Here is a 19,614-nt window from a genome sequence, read left to right as displayed (position 1 = left end):
GGTTTGCTCCAGGTCTTTGGGACCAAATCCTACTTATCTATCCACCTACAAAGCTGTCTTCTTACCCGTAACCCTAACATACCATACCTTCTTTCTGCTCACCTTCTTGGAATTCTCTGATGGTTTTCTACCGCTTGAGGCTTGGAAATTACATGTGCATGCATTCAGCTGCTAGCATTTATCAACTACCGTGAAACAGGAACTCTACCAGGCAGTAAAGATACTTAGTTGAGTGTGACACTGTTTCTGTGTTCAACTATTCCATTTGTGTGGTACCTAATTCAACACTACCAGTCACTAATTTGGATCAATATACTAAGGTAAATAATTCCTTCCTTTCTTGTGTATAACACTGTGTCAATAATGCAAAAAGCTATGCGGGTGTATGTATGAAAGCTTAAATATTTACATTTATTGAAACAACTTTTCTATTTGTAAATTTAATGGGATTACGGTAGAACATCACCGATAAGGGAAGGAGCGTTGGGTGTGCACTTTCAGGTTGGTTTGTCTGCAGCCGAGCAGTTGTAGATACTTCGGTAGTGATCTTTGGTGATGGAGAAGGAAGGAGGGACATTGTAGAGGGAGGACATTGGGAGATGTCTAGGATGGCTTTGAGGGTTTGATTGCTCTAGGGCTGGGTTTGGGAGTCTGTGGGTGAATATTGAAAAAGGAGGGTGCTGGCGCTTGGGCACAAGCACCTGACAGAACAGATTTGGGTGGGTGGTTCAGGCCAGGGGTGCAATCCAAGGAAGTACGGTTTTGCTTTCTTTTTATTTGGTTTTGGGCCAGGTACGGCAATGACGACTGGTTCTGTTTAACTTGTGCCCCTCAAGTACCTCAGCAAATGGGTAGCCATGTTTTGGTTTGTTTTTTTGTAGCCGATTTTGCTTTCAAGAAGTTGAGATCCCGGCCGGCTGCGGCCAGCGGCAGTCACTCCTGATTTCACCCGCTCTGTGCATTCTTAGGCAGGAACCCTTTCCCCGCTCACATCCCGTGGACACAGAACACTTTAGCCACGGAGATCCATAACTGCTTCCTCCTGGGTCTGAGGCTTTCTTGGCTCTGAAAGCTTCCTGGGTTTGCTGACCTCATCCTCGTGTGGAGGAGGACTGGCCCGGTTGTTGAAAACATGCATGTAGTTGAATGAATTCTACTAAGAAAAAGGAAAAGGAAAACAAAGCTAACTCAACCAGACACACCTTCAATGGCCATTGTTCAACACTCGGAATTTCTGGTTCTGCGCCACGGGCAGGAAAGGAAGAGGTGACCCCGGGAGGCATTTCCTAAGTGCAGATTAGAAAGAGCCCGGTGAGACTCGAATTGGTCAAAAGGAAATGAAAACACAGTGCTCTCCCTCCAAATAGGGCCATTCTGAGGGAGTTGATCTGAGGAAAAGATGTGACAACAGGAGCCTAACAACCAGGAATTTCAAAACAATACAAAACGCTGTTATCACCGCCGAAGCAGCCAGGGGCTCCCTGGCATTTCAGGGTTCTACTCCTCCCCACACATAAAAAGCCAGACACATTCACTCTTCAGCCATGTTTCAACATCCTCTTTCAGTGACCTATTCCAGTGCCGAGCATTCCTCAGTCTGGAAAAGTCTCCTCATGTCTAACCCGAATCCCTCATCCGACATCTGAAGTTCGTTTCTTCCTACTCCCTTTTGAGGGATGATGGAAAAGAACCTGTTGCCATTTCCTCCTGAAGAATCTTTCAGACACTTGATGACTTACAAACGCATTTGATTTTCCCTTGCTGGTTCAGAACCTCCTTTCTGAAATGGTAAATTCTGCGGAGTCCCGGTCAAATCTTTACGCTCAGGGGAATGAGCTCTGGTTCCCAAGCCAAGTAAAAATGCAGAAACAAGCCCCACCCCCCCACCCCCATTCTGGTTCTCCAAGGAAAACCCTTTGCCCTGGACTCTCAATTTCCAAACAGAATGCAGCACACTGTTTAAAGAGTATTTTGTTTTCCTTTTCTGGAACCCATTGTGTGTTGCATCAAAGACAATGTGTTCATACAGCTGCAGTTGTTGATGTATTAAACTTCCCATGCAGGTCCCCTGGAGTGTTCAGAAAGAAGGGGAGGACTAGCCGGCTAGGAGGTGTGTCGGGGTGTGAGCATAGAGGCACAGCCCTGTGCTGGGGGCTCATGCCCTTCTTTCCAGCTTGGAGCGCTCATGGCCTCTTTCGTTCAGTCTCTGGAGGCTGTCCCCACAGCGACACTCACACGCTGAGGAACTGAATAATTGTTGGCACGGTCCAGGGGCCAGCGAGCCAGATTGGGCGGGGAGAGCATTCCATGATTATAACACAATGCCAGAGTAGGATCTAAAATTCCTTTCATATTAATTCTTATACAATAGGCATCTTAAAACTTGACTTTTACACTTAAAAGGGAGGCAAAACGCAGCCCTCGGTTGTGTTTTTGCAACTAAAGTTAACTCATTCGTCTTGGCGGCTTCCGCGTGGGCCTTAGCTGCCCAGTTCTGTTTGAGAAAGTGCTGGGCTCCTGTGGAGGAGCGTGGGGCTCACCCGCACCAACCAGCCCAGAACTTTCTCCTAGGGGCCTTCCCTGACGTGGCTCTGAGCCTGGCAGCCGGTGCCGCTCTTGGGAAACTGGTCCTGCCGGAAGGCCACGCTCGTTCTTCGTGCCCAAGACCAGAGGGCCTTGGAATGTGGAGCCAAGGCATGCCCAGGCCTCCTCAGAGTTCTCAGGCTTGCAGGCCCCGCAAAGCCGATGGTGCACATGTCGGTCTCGGAGCGAAGCGTTCACCTCTAACACCCCACCTACCCAGCCCCGGGGACTTGGCACGATGCAAGGACGGGGTGTCCTCCTTCCTGAGCCGCTCTCCCTGAGCCTCGCAGGGCCCTGTGCGTACCTTGTCAATGTTGTTGACAGGCTGACTCACAGGCTGGGCACGGTTGCTGGAACCCAGAGACCTGGATGCTATTTCTAGCTTGGCTCTGGTCCCCAGCTTTGGTTGCCTACCATGGAGTCCGGGTGGAGAAGTCATTGGGCTCTCAGCTAGGCGGTCGATTTGGGGTAGATACCAGGAGATGGGGGACTTCCTCTTCATAAAAGAGTGGCAAATGAACTCAACAGTTCCCGTGACCTGGTCCATCCCACGTGCCACCTCTGACTTTGGCCATGGTAGGGAACATATTCAAGAAACCTCTCCGAACTCCACAGAGTTGTACTACGTTTTTGAGAGTAATTTAAATTCTCACCCTTAATTCACTGATGTACATATTTGTTGAGCATACATTTATTTAGAATATTTAATGAGAGCCCTTCATAAAAATCTCCATAAACTTTAAGTGCAAATAAGCAGCATTCTCCAAACCTGGAAACTCCCCATGAGATCAATTCCTTTCCAAGCACCTTCCAAGGCTGGGGCTGCTTGGGCAGTATTTCAGACTCTCTTAATAATACCTTGTGGGGAAATTATGACACATTTTCTTATTTTCTATTAGGCGTATACTTGTTCTTTGGATAAAAGGGACTCCACATGTAAATTTGATGATTAGTCTCTGAATTTCTTCTATGAGAGCAGAGCACCAGAATCTCCTGGGCTGTTTGTACAGGATTCAGGCTGGAATTTTAATGGCGAATATCCACTAAAAAAAGCAATAACATCCATGAAAAATTAACATTGCTAAAGAGGCCCCCAGGCCCCGGGGATTACAACCCTAAGGGTCACCAGTAAGTGACCATGATTTAATGAAGAGGTGCTCCCTCTGATTAGTACGAAGTGGCCCTGGCATCTTCCACAGCATAAATACCCGGTCGCCGAGCTTGCCAGGCAAATGCTTTCAGAGGCTGAATTTTCTCGCAGCTCCAGTGAGCTGGCCGTGGACAGCAGAGGACATTCCACTGAAATCGGGCCATTGGAGCCGAAGACAAAGGCGGCTGATTCAAGTGCACCAAATTGGAGTTTCTCTAATCAAACATATTAAATTCACCATCATTCTTGATTGTTTTAATGGGAAGAAAGGGCAGCTGTGCCCTTCATTTCCTAAGCATTTTATTTGGTGCCGTGGGGAGGGGAAGAGGAGGAGGGAAAGGAGGATGGGAAGGGAAGAGAGATAGAGATGGCTAGGAAAGCTACAGGAAGCTAATGTCTTTTGTCTTAAAAGTAAAATGATTTTGCATGCTGTTCAGATCCACGCTGAGAGTTCCCAGAGCCGTCACTCACGGACAAAAACCCGAGATAACCAGCTTATAAAACACGTTTGCACAGGCGTGGAGAAGCAGGCAGCAAACGGACCGGGGGGCTTGGAATCCTCGGGCAAAGAGAGACATGGGTAACTGGTGTTGGACAGATTTGCTTCACTGGTTCCATGAAAGCCTGCTCAGTTGAGCATTGGCCCCCCCCCCCCCCGCATATTTGTGCTTTGTGCAGAAGGATTTAAATTTCAAGACACTTGGGAGAACATATCTCCTCTCTTTTGTAACCTTCCTGGCTGAGAGCAGAGCTCACAAAAGGCCTTTTTTTTTTTTTTTCTTCACCATTTGAGCAATGGGATGCAAAATCCCAGTTAAGAAACTGATGGCCCAACCTATTTTTCTTTTTTTTCTAAAACAGTTTAACAGAAAGGCCAAGCATGATGCTTCCTGCCTAGGGCACAGCACGGCATACCAAGTCTCAGTAGGCACCTCCAGCTTCAAAGGGGAGCTGGGGCGCATGATGTCACTTCCTCTGTCTGCTGAGTTGATAACAGGATGAACCTGAATGAGATATGAAGCAGACATTCCACTGTGTAATTAATCATTTCACTCCATTGTAAAGCAGGGTACTTGGGTAGACATTGTTTTCGCACTTGGGGTTGCACATACACAAATGTACCTCTCGCAGAGGAAACAAAGGTCTAGGAATTGCCGCTGTGGGCTCGCAGGCTCACACAGGCTAACGTGAGTCATCCAGAGAAAGGGCTTTGGAAGCTGGTGCCTGTTACAGCCTGAAGCTAGCCTGTTTCTGAGCTGGAATGTGAAAGGCAGCTGGCTGTGTCAAAGGGGCAGAGAATAAAGCCGCAGTGTAAAATGAAGACACAATTCAGCAAAGAGAAGATGCTATTAAAATGGTTTTTGCTCCTCTGGCAGCTTCTTTAGGAGGGCCCCCTTTTGGAGACAAATGATTCTAGGCCTCTTCTTCGGGGGGGAAAAAAAAAGAGGAGGTGGGAGCTTCTTTCAGAAAAATGTTATCGGACTCTTTTTAAATGTCTCCATTTGGAGGGAATCAAAGGGAATGTGATAAGGCAGTGTCTGTATACTCAGGGGCATTGTATCAAGTGACACAATGCGGGCTAAATGAAGCTCTTCATCCTTTGGGGAAATCTAATAACTCAATCAATCAGCTTGGGTCTCCTGTCATATACAGTGGGTGTGCAGCCCCTGTCCGGAGGTTCCTTCTTGTCACCACAAGACAGCTGGGTGAGGCTGGCTCAATGAGAGGAAGAAATTGCCCAGTGCATTCCTCCCCAGGCCCCCTCTCTCTCCCACATACAATGCCCCTTTGTCCCTGTGGCCCCCATTCCTTGGGGCATGGCCTGAGCTGGGTGGAGGCCACTGACAGGGAACCACTTGGCTTCCAGCATCTTCCCCTTGCAACAGCTGTGCGGGGTGAGCCTCCTGGGCGGGCTTGGAGTCACATCCAGAGCCCGTGGGCTCTGGAAGGTGTCCACTGCTCTTAGCCTGGGTCTGGGTGGCACGGAGGGTAGCTGTCTCTTCCCCACTGTGGTGAGGGCCTGTGGGTCGGCAGGGGGCACCCAGTGGTGCTTGTGAAAGCAATGGGGACCACAGAGAGAGAGAGCTCAGGGCTGGGAGTTGACCTGCTGAATTGCAGCTTAGATCCATTGCCGGGTTTGCGGAGCAAGCCTTGGGCCAGAAGTCACCTAACCTCACTGTTGCTTGGTCTCCTCTTTTGTGAAATTAGAGGCCGGGGGAGATGATACCCGAGGAGATGATACTCTTTCAGGCCCAGTGACGTGTGCCTCTCAGTCATAACCAAGGCCATGGAATAGGGGACAGCATGGGCTTGCAAGTCAGATGGGAATCCTGACTTCACCACCATGCGGTTCTGTTCCAGTTATAAAATTCCTGTTTGAATTAAATAATATCCACCATACAATTATGTCGTGTGAGCTTAATGACCTGAATTACAAGAAGGAGTCTGGTGTGATTGCTGGCACACAGTGTGCCCTTCTAAATGTCAGCCTTCCCTGTAACCTATATGGTGGTAACTGTCAAAAGGAAAAAGTACTTACAAGAACTCTGCATCTGTCCAAGAGTCTTGAAATTTGAAAAGAAGTTATATAGTACTTCCATGTCTTAGGTTAGCGGTTCCTGGACATTTCATTTCACAGACAAGTGAAGTTAGGGGGAAAAAAATACAGGATTGGTTGCAAGGTTATCACCTTTTTAATTTTGGCCAAGGAAGTTGGTTAAAAGATAATTCTCATTGGGGCGCCTAGGTGGCTCAGTCGGTTGAGCGTCCGACTTCGGCTCAGGTCACCATCTCCCAGTCTGTGAGTTTGAGCCCCGCGTCAGGCTCTGGGCTGATGGCTCAGAGCCTGGAGCCTGCTTCCGATTCTGTGTCTCCCTCTCTCTCTGCCCCTCCCCCGTTCATGCTCTGTCTCTCTCTGTCTCAAAAATATATTAAAAAAAAAAAGTTAAAAAAAAAAAAAAGATAATTCTCGTCTACTTTTACCATCATTTCAAAAAATAAAGGCCATGATGACCATCTTTACCAGGAAAGGACATTTGTCCTCATTAAACTGACAAATGTTTGTCATGCATGTATTTCTATGATACATAAGATACATTTGTACACTGTCCTTCCTTGTCTTCCTATCTGTAACTCACTATGGAGGAGTGGCAGTTTGTCCCCTTCTGCCATTAATAGGGGTGCTGATCTTGGGAAACTACTGTCTTAAGCAATCAATTTCACTTACTTATATATCTTCATGTGTTTGTGTAAACTAACATCTGCTATTTTACTTATTCCTTTTTTTGCTTTTCTCTCTAATCCCCCTACCCCTCTGCACACAAACACATACATTTCACTTATGCTGTGTTAACCGGCCCAGTCTACCCTGAAATTTCCAGAAGTGAGCAAAATGCTTCGCAAGTGTCCTACATTTCAATTCTGTACGTACCCTCCTTCCCTCTCACTTGAAGGGAGCATCATTAGTAGCACGCTGAGCCCTCCCCTGGGGGAGAGGTTCCCCCTGTCACTGGCCAGCATTTCGGGGCTGCCCGGCTCGACTACCTCTTCTGGGCAGACTGCTATGTACACAGAAAGCAAGGGAGGCCTCCAGCCTTCGCCCTTTTCATGGACCCACTTTGCATGGGGCTGGAGGGGGTTTCCAACCCTCTCGTGGTCTCAGCCATAGCTTCTCCTCTGCACTGGCTCACTCCAAGGAAAGAAGGGCTTTTGAGCTAGTCCATTGGTTCCTTGCTCCTTTCCTTCTTGGTAGAAAGCAGGAGACTGCTGAGCTCAGCCAAGACTGCTCCCTTAAAGCAGAAGCCTGGGCTGCTTTTCATCAGCTGGGAATCTGGGCCATCACCCCCCAACATTGAGTCCTGGGCAAGCGCTGATGGAGCAGGAGCCGGATGGGAAAACTGGACGGCTCTTTGCCTCCTACCGCTTCGGGTTCTCACATTGTGGCCTCATGTGTTGTAAATTACAGAAATACCAAACACACCCACAGTTAAATATAAGCACCAAAATGCTCTTGAATGCCAAGTGTAAGTGACTTTGAAATGCTCTCTCGATTTGTGCTGCCTATACACGGCCTGCTTTCATTACTGCCAACATACTGAGCTTCCGGCTAGCTGGCTCTTTGCTAGCTTGCCTTATTTCTGGTGCTTTCTTGAACTCTCTGCCACCAGGAAGCGGGGTTGTGTTGGGATCACATTTTCCCTACAAGAGATGTGACCTTCCTGTGGACATATTTGGTCTTCATGGGAGGTCTCTCCATGGTCAGAAAGGAACACACAGAAAACCCGTTAGGCCCAATATCAAATTTCTTTCTGGGGTAATAGATGTCGGTGCTACTCACGGAGATCTGCATCCTCCCGAAGCTGAGTGTGGCCGAGCCCAGTGGTCCAGCTGGCTGGCCACACAGATACGGAGCATGGCAACACCTCCCTACTCACCATCTGGGTCCAGGTCCTGTAATATGCAAATCACAGTAACGTGCAGAGAGCAGCCGGGTCCTCCCTCTCCCCCACTCCCTCCCGCCCCTGACCCGCTGCTCAGTGGGGTCTAGTTCCTGCAAAGTGTGGTGGAAGAAGCCGGCAAGGAAGTGGGGTGGGGTACTCATCTAAGCCGGGCTTGTGAGTCTCTTTTGAAGTGATTTAGACCTTCAAGAAAGACGGTGCTTGTTTTTCATTTGGGAGGCTTCATTTCTAACAAGAAGCTTCTTCGGTATTGAGGCTCACTGAGGTTGGTGCTGTCTTCCTTCATGTGGTTGCAGTTCTCATGTGTTACTTATTTTTGATGTGGTAGCTACAGCCAATGAAAGCCAGTCCCCCCGCCACCCCTCCCCCATCCCCAGTTCAAAGTTATAAACTGAGAGTTTTGGGTTGCTGTCTTCAACATTTCCTCTCTTTGACGACCCTGCAGGCCCAAGAATATAACTTTGTTATTCCCAGTAGCTTCAACTCTTGTTGTGTCCTTTGCTCATAAATGGGGGCAGTGGGACATGTGGGAAGGGAGCCAGGGTCAGGGGGCCGGGGCCACCTGCCATAGCAGACTTTCCGGAGTGCAAAGCAGGTGCCAGGCACATGCTAGGTATTGAGGATCCAAAGACCAACCCAGCAGAGACCCTCACCTTGGGTGCTCCAGCCTTCCTCGGGACAGAGGGAGGACTCCACCGTGCCCTCTTGAAGGCCAACAGCACCCTTTTACCTGCCAAATCCAAAGACCCTTTTCCATTCCTATGCTTCTTTGCCCTTCTCCAGCTCTGCCCCTATTGACTGTTTCTCCTTTAGTCACGGTTTATTCAGTGGATCCTTTTTATGTGGCTGATTCCTATAGCATGGGAAGGTACAACGTGAAGGTTAAAAGCGGTTCCAGGGTCATACCATCTGTCTTCATATCCGGCCCTGACTTGTGTGTGTGGCACAGGTAAGCTGTGCAGCCTCTCAAAGGGTTCAGTTTCCTCACCTATTAAATGGAATTACTACTACCTATGTCATAAGGTTTTGTGAAGACTAGACAAGGGAATATGGAGATTGTGTTTAGAACAATGCCCTGGCACACGTAGGTGCTCAACAAATACTGGCTACTGTTACTGTCGTTACTAGATGCTGTGCTAAGCGCTGGGAATACAGCTGTGAACCTGACCGTCATGGTTTCTTCCCTCACCAAGCTTATAGGCCAGTATGGGAGACAGCCATTCAGCAAGTGGGTGTCAGCGTGTTGACATTAAAACCGCAAGTGCCCGGGCGCCTGCGTGGCTCAGCTGGCTGAGCGTCCAACTCTTGATTTCAGCTCAGGTCATGATCTCACAGTTCGTGGGTTCACGCCCCGTGTCGGGGGGTTCTTCTCTGACAACATGGAGCCTACTTGGGATTTTCTCTTTCTCCTTCTCTCTGCCCCTCCCACTCTCTCTCTTTCTCTCTCAAAATAAACAAATAGACTTTATAACAAAAGAAAACTGCGAGAATCAAGCCATGCTTCTGACAACATGCACTACGAAGCTGTCTCCCAAATTCTCCTACCTTTCTTGATTCTTCCTCCGTCACTGATTTGTCTTTCTTTCTTCTTCCATGAAGCAGCGAGTCCACAAGATTCTGCAGTTATTCATCCCCACACGCCCTCCCCCACCCTTCTCAGCCTTCCCTGAGAGCTGGCAGTGCAGTGAAGGCTGAAGATGAGTTGAAGGTTTCAGGCCTGCATAATCTGAGTCACCCTGGGGTAGGGGTCGGCAATGCAAGGAGGTGCTTTGTGTATGTGTGAGGGCTTCCTTGTTGGAGGAGACCGCTTCGGATGCCCCCCCCCCCACCCCCCGCTCTGTGGTCATCACCTACCCTCTCCGTGACTCATTTTAATCATCTCTAAAAGGGAGACGATTGGGGTGCCTGGGTGGCTCAGTCGGTGAAGCCTCTGACTCTCAGTTTTGGCTCAGGTCATGATCTCATGGTTTTGTGGGTTTGAACCCCACAGCAGGTTCTGTGCTGACAATGTGGAGCCTGCTTGGGATGCTCTCTCTCTCTCTCTCTCTCCCTCTCTCTCTGCCCCTCCCTTGCTCATGCTGTCTCTGTCTCTCTCAAGAATAAATACATAGATACAAAAAAAATAAAATAAATAAAAAAGGAGATGAGAATACTCTCTGCATGGGATTAGTTGACTGTGTACACATAGATATTCTCAACTATATATACACAATAGATGCACATATATAAACATGTATACACATACATATATACATGCATACATATATGTCCATATATGTGTGTTTATATCCACATATATAAATATGTATATGAAAAGTCTCAACTCAGTGCCTGGTCCATAATGAGCACTCAGTAGAGCTGTCAATGGTAGCTCCAGCTCTAGCTGTTAGTATGAGTGGGAGCATCCCTGTGGGTTGTGGTTATTAGAGCACAGTTTCTGGAACATAGAAATGCAGCCCTGTGCAGTGCAATTCAGTCCTGTGTAGTCGCTGAGCTGGGAGACAGAGCCGACAGAAGTCGGTGCGTGTCCCTGAAGGAGTTCACGCTGCAAATCTGTGCACAAATGCAAGCCAAGCTCTAGAAGACAATCAGAGGACACATGTCTGGGTGCAAGGTATGTTGAAGCTCAACCAGTTGAGCTTGGAGAATCAGAAGAGTGTAGAAGGGAAATGAGGCTGGAGGAAGGGCATTCTTACTGGAAGGCGGAGGGAAGCGTATGAGCAGATGCAGGGATTTAGGCAGCTGTGTGGCAGGCCTGTGCTCTAACTCTGGCGACCGGGGCACAGCAGGCATGGGGGGCACGGCGGGGCTGCATCTGGAAGGCAGGCCGGGGTTGCGGTGGAAGGTATTTAGGCTGCGAAGGACTGTGCAGCTAACCGCACTTTTGAGCTAAAAATACATTGTCCTAGATTGACTCGAAGAATCCATCAGGAAGATCCTAGCTTGTAAGAAGACGAATTTAACAAAACGGAGAGGGTATGTGAAATAAGGCAATAAAGCAGAGTCGAATCACGCCAGCAACAGCACCTTCTTTGTTTCTCCTGGCAGAGGACTCTGTCATTAAGTCACAGCACCGTAGCCCCCGCCATCAGATTAAAATTGTCAACAGATTTCCATGTGTAATAGAAACTTTAAACTTTTTTATTACTTAGGAAAAGGAATATGGTGCCAAAGCCACAGACTTGGTGTTATTAAGCTTTGGTATTTGAGCCTGGCTATGTGAGGAAATAAGCTAAACACCCAGTCTTTCCCCCATCTGACCCATCTTCTATCCACAACTGAAACGTGCAACGGCTCCTCGTTAGCCGGTGAATAATTTCCAAACTCTTAGGTGTAGTTGATGTCTGCTCTACTCCGTCAGCCTCTTCCCTGCTCATCCTTCTTCAGTGCCTCTATACCCAGGCCATAGCGAACTCCTTGTAGATGTTTCATCCACGTAATGCGTCTGCTGGGCTCTGTGCTTTCCCTCTCTGTCTTCTTGGCTAGGTTGATGTCTTCTCCTTATCCCAAACCCTGTTCTGATGTCACCTGCTCCGAGAAATCTTCCTGATCTCTTGTCTTGGGTAGTGCCCCTTCTTCTGTTTTGCACAGCAACGTGTGCCTCTCTTTATAATCCTTACTCTTTTTTTTTTTTTTTTTTAATTTTTTTTTTGAACGTTTATTTATTTTTGGGACAGAGAGAGACAGAGCATGAACGGGGGAGGGGCAGAGAGAGAGGGAGACACAGAATCGGAAACAGGCTCCAGGCTCTGAGCCATCAGCCCAGAGCCCGACGCGGGGCTCGAACTCGCGGACCGCAAGATTGCGACCTGGCTGAAGTCGGACGCCCAACCGACTGCGCCACCCAGGCGCCCCTATAATCCTTACTCTTATACCATGCCGTGACTGCTCATTTAACCGAATGTCTCCCCCATGTGCTCATGAGCTTTTGGGGGCAAGGACTGCTTCTTTCATCCTCTCTCTTCAGAGCCTGGCTCACCATATGGATTGGAAAAGGATTTCTGAATTAAGAGCCATCCTAGGAATCCAAAACACTGTACTGTTTGCTTCAGCAAGACTTTTAGATGTTTTAGGGGCCTAGAGACCACATCTAACCCTGAGTACTTAGTACGAGTGCGGGGAAAAAAGAAAGAATCCATCCCGTGAATGCTGAAAAAGGCAGGATTTGAGTATTTAAAAAGTGGTGACTTTGACCCAGGCCAGTGTGCAGACGTGGCCTTGGACCTCCTGCTTCAGAATCAACTGGTCCGCCAGCCGAACATTCAGATTTCTCAACACCTGGTTTGCATCCCCCAAATCAAATTGCTAGAGGGTGGGATCTGGGAATTGACATTTTTAACACATTCCCCTGGTGATTCTGATCCACCCTTTGGCCTGAGAACCCGTGACCTGGGTAGAGTCTCCAGTCAACGTAATCTTGGTAGACACAGGATGGAAGAGGAGATTGAGAAGGGATAGTGCACACTGATGCATTCTTTTTATGGTTTAAGAATTCTCAGCAGGACTCAGCCCCCTCGAGTAGGCTTTATGCTTCATAGGCTATCAGAGGAGGGCATCTTGACTGCAAAGTTAAACATCTCTTCTGCTGCCTTCATTCTGTTTATAAAACAGGGAACAGTACAACGATTTTCTGAATGTCATATCCACATACTTGGATATTGGAACAAAGGCCTTTGGCATGAGCAGTGAGAGTAGCTCCATAGGTGATAGGATGTAATTAGAGGTGGCCCTGCCGTGGAGGGCATGAGGAAGACTGGTGTCCCTCAGTTAGCAAGTGGAAATACATAGACCACTCTGTGGGGCCCGGAGGTGACAAGTCTCCTAGCGTCTCACCGCTTCCTAGTTCCAAGGAGTAAATGGTGAACTCACGGAAATGAGCTGTAGCCTCCTAAGCAGACAGCTTCCATCAGACTGAGGACTCTCCTCAGGCTGGAGAAGATGAGAAGGAATTTGAAGTGTGGTGGCTCCACTGTGGTGACTGACACTCAGGTTGGGGAGACAAGTGCCTTCCATTGAAAACAGGAGAAAAAGGGGACTGAGGACATAAGCTGAACTATTCCCAGCCTGCTGTTTTCTTCCTGGGGTGACCTGTGGTTCCGTGATCGTGGAGAGGGAAAGCTCTGGATCGCGTGCTGACGGAGACCAAAAGGACAGAGATGGTTGTCCCTGATTGGGGAGCTTTGCTGGTTGGCGACTCAGGTGCCGTGACAGAACCATCTGGGGATAAAAAGACTTAGAAGTGAAACCCTGTTCATAATGATGCTGTATCCTCAAGACAAAAAACATCGATGTATAATAGAAGCATGGATCTCACATTTGCCTTACTTTTGAAACTAAAGGCAGAAAGGAACACTGGATGTATGTTGTCAGGTAGCTGAAGAGAAGATTAAGGGATACATCTCTGATGAATAAGGAGCTGTAATCTATTTTTATTTAATTTATTTTTTGATTTTTTGAAATTCGTAGTGAGATAGGAAAGGCTTGAGAACGAACTGACCTTAGAAGCAAGGGAAGAAATTATTGCAAACGTTTTTCCAGCCATTTCCCCCAATACTAAAGGTGAAGGCAACAGATTACTTTTTCTTTTTTCATACATATAAAAATATGTATATAAAATATGTATATAAAAATATAATATTTTGCTTTAGGTGTTGTCCTTGAACATAAAATGGCTTTAGCTAATGCAGGATTCTAATCACATTGTAAGACTGTCATAATGGAATTACAACCTTTGACAATGACAAATCTGCAAGATGTGGCTAGATGCAATGATTAATATTTACTGTGCAAGTACCTTAGCACTTATTTGCCCTGAAGGAAGTGAGAGAAAGTTCCGTATGGGAACTATGTCTAATGTCTCACTTACCTTGTAATACCTTTAAGTTCTTGCTAATACAATCTAGAATAAAAGAGGGAATAGTCAGGCAAAAGACTCTAATAAAAAAGAGAAGAACTCAATGTGTGTCTACCAAATTATAATTAAAAAAAAAAAAAAGCCCTCCAGAAAAGAAAAATTAGGGGTAATTATTTATATTTAAGAGATTTTTCGGATATGCTGCAGGGTTGTTTGAACCAGATATTCGTCAGGCTTTACTTCTCCATTTTTTCCCCCTATACGCAGTTTTTAGGGATAGATTTAGCACATAAAACAAGCCAAGTGTATCCTATTACCCATCTGTTGAATTAGTATGTCTCCTGCAACTCTGTTCTTTGAAAAAACAGGTGTCATTTTTTTCATTTGTGGCTTAAAAAAAAAAATGAACATTGACACCAGGCAGGTCTTCATGACCCCGCAAGACTGCAGGCCAAGGACTGTTGTTATTCACCTTTCTTGGACAAGTTCAGCTTATCCACTGGATGTGCTGTTTCTGTGTGTGATTCTGGAGCATAACCCATGACTTGGTTTTGCTAAGTATTGAGGGACGTCACGTGTCTGTAGTCACTCAGACCCGTGATTGTCACACACGATAGCTTCCTACCCTGGCTGACCCTGTCCCCTTCTGCTCACCTCAGAAATATGCTTTGGGGCTTCTCATTGAGAATGACATCTGCGTGACTGATAGATTTCTAGTCGGTGATCCTGGGTCACCAGAACACCTCGCAGCATCACATCGCATTTCTGCTGTGACGTGAGGCCTCCTAAGAAGTCCTTGCTGAGAAGGCAATTTCTTCTAGTGAAAAGTATCCTGCCTTTTCTGGTTCTGTCCTGAGAAATATTCTTCTCTCTTCCTGTCTTCTGCGATCTTACTACCAGTCACACAAAGGTTATCGCTAATTCTTAAATCTGCTACTAACAAATAATAATTATCGAGCTCTCACTGTGGGCCAAATGCTATGCTCAAAGCACATATAGTACTTGTTTTGTAAGCCAGACACTGGTCTAAATGACTTTAAAATGTTAATCTTCACAACAACTATGGGAGGTTGTTAATATTATCTCCCCATTTACATCTGAGCACGCTGATGTAAAGAAAAAGTTAACTTGCCAAGTTTATATTTAAGCAAGTGGTGGGGTGTGGATCGAGACCTAGTCAAGTCTGGCTCCAGAGTCCTTGCTCCTAATGACTTCCCTATGTTGCCTGTGAAAAGTGCGCTGTATCTCTTAAACCATACTGTGGTCCTACAAGGTAGATGCATCAATGGCCTCATTTTGCTGATGGAGAAACAGGCATAGATGGCCATGTAATTTTCCTAGCATCCTACACTCAAACTCGAGCCATCCAGTTTCAGAGGCTTTTAGCTCTTTCTCCTGCGTGGTCTCCTAAAAGTGACAATGCCGAAGGTTCACTCTCTTCTGCAGATAGTGTTTATAAAGAACCTCCGTGCCAAGGGCTAAGGTGGCTAACAGCTACCGAAGGGTGGGGTTGGTGCTTGAGAGAAGCAGAAGAGGTCTGTAGTTCTTTCCAGGCTGCAGGCATCTCGTCTACACCCTAGTGAGTTTCACGTGCTGTACCCAGAGACCCAACCTCAGAGCTAGTGAGGGAACTCAGATCTCTGGGCTCCGACTCTCAGATTCCATGTCTATAGGCGTCTGAGGAGCCAGGGCAACTTCTCCGGTTGGGTCTGCCGCGCACCTGCAGATTTCCCATTAAACTGCCTGCCGAATCAGGAATAATGATCCTCAGGGGGAAGAGATATTATTTGCATTTGAATTAATGTCAAGTTCAGAGTCACCGATTCCTCATCAAGAAGGATTTAGAGCAATTGCTGATATCCTGGGGATCTGTGACCAGCTCATTATTTGCATCTCACAGGGTAGCACTAGAATTTTTAATTTTTTTCAAGTCTTCTTTTGAAAGTTTGGCTCTCTTTATCCCCATGATCATAATTATAATAATTTTGAAACATCAGTCTGCTCAGATATCAAGGTGTTGAACGGATAATTTCACTTTAATGAATTTGTCTCATATGGGCTTATTTTCCACATCTGTCCTAAGCTGAATAGCTAACTGGTTAATATGAGAACTGTTCCGTTTCATTAGCTTCTCCCTGTTGATTTCCTTGAGGTGGAACTGATGCATTGCCAGTGTAAGCCGTGTCAGCTCTTTCTCTTTAGGCAAAGCACGGATCCATGTTCTTTCTGTTCGAGGGCGCTGATATCAAGTTAGCAGAATGTAAAAAATGAAGTAGCTTGATCATCCAGATAAACTGCAAGGATTCCATATACCCGATGGCACGTGAGAGATTAGCAAGTACTTGGCATGGGCGTCATAAACACTTGTACCTGAGGCCATCTTGGGTAAACTGTTCAGAAAGACCACAAAGCCCTGACAGGAATGGAGAGGGAAAGAGATCTGGCTGACGAATGTGGGAAGGGATAAGAGAAAGAAAAAGAAGGAAGCGGTGTGGCAGGGTGTCCAGGAGGCCATGTTGAGGGTCTTGAGTTGGCCAACAACAATTTCAAACTTTTCAGGTAGGAGATCTTTTGATTGCTCTGGTGGGCTTAGAAGACGTTTCGGGATGTAGTTTAAGGCAAGAGAGTTGATATCCGTGGATTTCTGAGCCTCCTGGAGGGAGAAGGGCAGTGCATCCTTTATGGAACCCAAAGTTCTGCCAAAGTGGAGAAATGATCAGTTGAGACGCTCTGGGGTCTAAGTAGGTAGAATGTACTTCAGGATTATTCGATTCAACGATTCTGGGGCGTCAAGGATCCAGTTGTCCGTGTCTTTCTGCCCCGTGTCCTTAGCATTGGTTTTCATTTTTAAATTTGTTCTCCTTATGGTTGAATGATGGCTACCAGCACGAAGTGCGCCCGTGTGTTTCCTTCCTCACCACTCTGGGTTTCGGCAGGGGAGAGGCTCTCTTCCTTCACTTCAGTGTGATGGGGCCAATTCAGGTCTCATCCCACCCTGGCACTAATAACTATTACCAAGGGAATGTCATGAGCTTCCAGCTGATGCCTGAGCCACAGAACCAGTCACTGGCAACAGGTGTGGGGTCACCTGGTCTGTGCTTGGCTAATCATTGCCCACTCCTGGGGTCGCGATGGGGTCGACTTTCTGAGAGACACAGGAAACATGGAGAAATGGTAGAGTCTGCAGATGAAGAAGAAACAAACAGAGGAACGCTACCTGCCATACTATTCCATGGGGTTGCCACCCCTACCGTGAAGCTAAGGATCTCAGCTGAAGTCTGCTGACCCCGGAGGTAGATCAAGAGTAGACAGCCTTCCCCCAATGATCTGAGACCAGGCACTTGCTTGAGTGTTTACGAGCCCTGCAAACAAAGGGAAAAAAAAAATGGAAATCAAACCAGAAATAAGAAAGCGGCACTGAGAGCTCAGCTATTAAAAGGAATGGGCATGTTGGGGCGCCTGGGTGGCTCAGTCAGTTGAGCGTCCGACTTCGGCTCAGGTCGTGATCTCACGTCCGTGAGTTCGAGCCCTGCATCGGGCTCTGTGCTGACAGCTCGGAGCCTGGAGCCTGTTTCAGATTCTGTGTCTCCCTCTCTCTCTGCCTCTCCCCTGCTCATACTCTGTCTCTCTCTGTCTCAAAAATAAATAAAAACATTAAAAAAAGAAAAAAAGGAATGGGCATGTGTGTGGGAGGCTCTGTGTGCTGTGTCAGGCTCACAGAGCCTCTGTGTCAGGTTGTGCCCACTACCATAGCCCATAAGCATTTACAAAGATAGAGACTTGATCGGGGCATGCTCTGTACATCCCAGGACTCCGTGCACTTTCAATATCCAACAAGAAGAAAGAGTAAAGAATGGGTCCCGGGTCTCCTTGAGAGATACAAAAAGTGCCTTCTTGCTTGGTAAAACCACCTCTCCAGCAGTCATAGACTCCTTCATGCATTTCATTAATTTTTACGCACATTATTTCAAGGGTTCTTTTATTCCTTTTAGTTATGCAGGAATGTTTGAGAATTGTCCTATGTATTCTTCAGTTCATCCTTTGGGAATAATAGGTTGGTTTCCTCTTTTTTAGCTAAGGTTAGGTATGCATGAGGAAAGAGCCACTTTTGGCCAGATTATCCAATGTTCGCGTTAACAGTGTAAAATTTTAAGTAGCTAGGAGGTTGACGACAGATGTCCCGGAAGAGTGGAATGTGGGTAGAGTCACATTCACATTCGCGTTCAAATGGAATGAGCTTGAACCAGCCCATGTCCAGCAAGAGACATATGGGGGTTTCTTGCTCCAAGTTTGGGATCAGAGAAAGACAGTGCTAGAGAGGAGAGGGCCATCAGTGTGAGAAGGAGGAAAGAGCTTGCCTTCTAGTGCTGGATGTGCAGATTGGCTGAAGAATAAGCAACCCAAAGGGGAAGGTCGGGGGCTGATACCCCTCAGAACAACTTAGAGAAAAGACAAAGAATCAGAGATACACTAGGGCTTGTGGCCAGAATCCTTGTGCATCTGCCTTTTTCTAAAATGGCAGCCTGCCTTTTAGGTGGGTGCAAACCTGCCTGTGTGGCTCTCCCACAAATCCCCACCAGTCATGAGGTAAACTGCAGCACAGCAGTCCTCAGGAAATGAACAGCCAGGCCGTTCCTGAGAGGCTTGAAAGTCCCCATGGGGCATAAAGGGTTAAGACCATTTGGAGGACTCCTGCGATGGGAAATGGAGGGCAGCCAGGAGGGTGGAAGATACTGGTGTGTGGTAAAGAGGCGACTGAGGTTACTGCCCTACCAGCTTTAATCTAGGGCAGGGTTTCTGTGCTTCAGGACCATGAACATCTGGGGCTGGATACTTCTTTGTTGTGGGGGGCTGTCCTGTACTTTGTAGGGGGTTTAGTAGCATCTCTGGCCTCAGTCTACTAGATGACAGTGGCATCCTCCCAGCCCCCAGTTGTGACAACCAAAAATGTCTCCAGACGTGGTCAACTGTCTTCTGTTGAGGGTTTTGTCCCTACCCCCTCTGGCGAGAACCACGGCCCCAGAGTAAAGTAGGGACTGGAAGGCTGGGGATTAAGGGGTTGGTTAGATGGGTGACCGGCTTCTCCCTACGATCCTGAGGTATTGATGAAGGTGACCAAGAATGTATGCAGATTGGTCTACAGCTAAAGAACGAACTTTGGACTCCAGTGCGGGGAAGTGTATAAAGGTGGTTTTAGGGCCAAGCCAACTGGATTCAAATAGTGGCAAGGACTATTTTATGCAGAAAGTGACACAGAGATTGGTTGGGACTGAATTAGGTATAACTAAGTATCTGAGAGTGAACGCCACTACAAGCTGTATTACAGGTGTTTTTTTTTTTAATTTTTTTTTAACGTTTATTTATTATTGAGAGACAGAGAGACGCAGAGCATGAGCAGGGGAGGGGTAGAGAGAGGGAGAGACATAGAATCCGAAGTAGGCTCCAGGCTCTGGGCTGTCAGCACAGAGCCTGACGTGGGGCTGGAACTCCCAAACCGTGAGATCATGACCTGAGCCAAAGTCGGTCGCTTAACCAACTGAGCCACCCAGGCGCCCTGGTATCACAGGGTT

General features: G+C 47.2%; 2 long non-coding RNA genes across 3 annotated transcripts in view; one reads left to right on the top strand and one right to left on the bottom strand.

Annotated features, from left to right (window-relative positions):
• LOC121012889 (uncharacterized) overlaps nt 1-19,614 on the top strand; it is a 280,849-nt gene that overhangs the window by 143,707 nt on the left and 117,528 nt on the right. Inside the window, exon 1 of one of the 2 annotated variants that reach the window (XR_005782383.1) lies at nt 10,657-10,804. The exons of the other annotated variant lie outside the window; for it this stretch is intronic. This is a non-coding gene — a long non-coding RNA (uncharacterized LOC121012889). Of the gene's footprint in view, nt 1-10,656; nt 10,805-19,614 lie in introns of those variants that run through there. 2 annotated transcript variants of the gene reach the window in all.
• Nucleotides 385-8,549, bottom strand: LOC121012892 (uncharacterized). Its single transcript, XR_005782387.1, has 2 exons — nt 8,070-8,549; nt 385-1,156 (listed from the first exon to the last, which is right to left on the bottom strand). It is a non-coding gene; the product is annotated as an uncharacterized LOC121012892 (long non-coding RNA).

Source organism: Herpailurus yagouaroundi, unplaced genomic scaffold (assembly GCF_014898765.1).
Source record: "Herpailurus yagouaroundi ecotype Mexico unplaced genomic scaffold, PumYag 197, whole genome shotgun sequence".
NCBI lineage: Eukaryota > Metazoa > Chordata > Mammalia > Carnivora > Felidae > Herpailurus > Herpailurus yagouaroundi.
The sequence above is the reverse complement of the archived record's forward strand: the minus strand, read 5'-3'. Positions and strand labels throughout refer to the sequence as shown.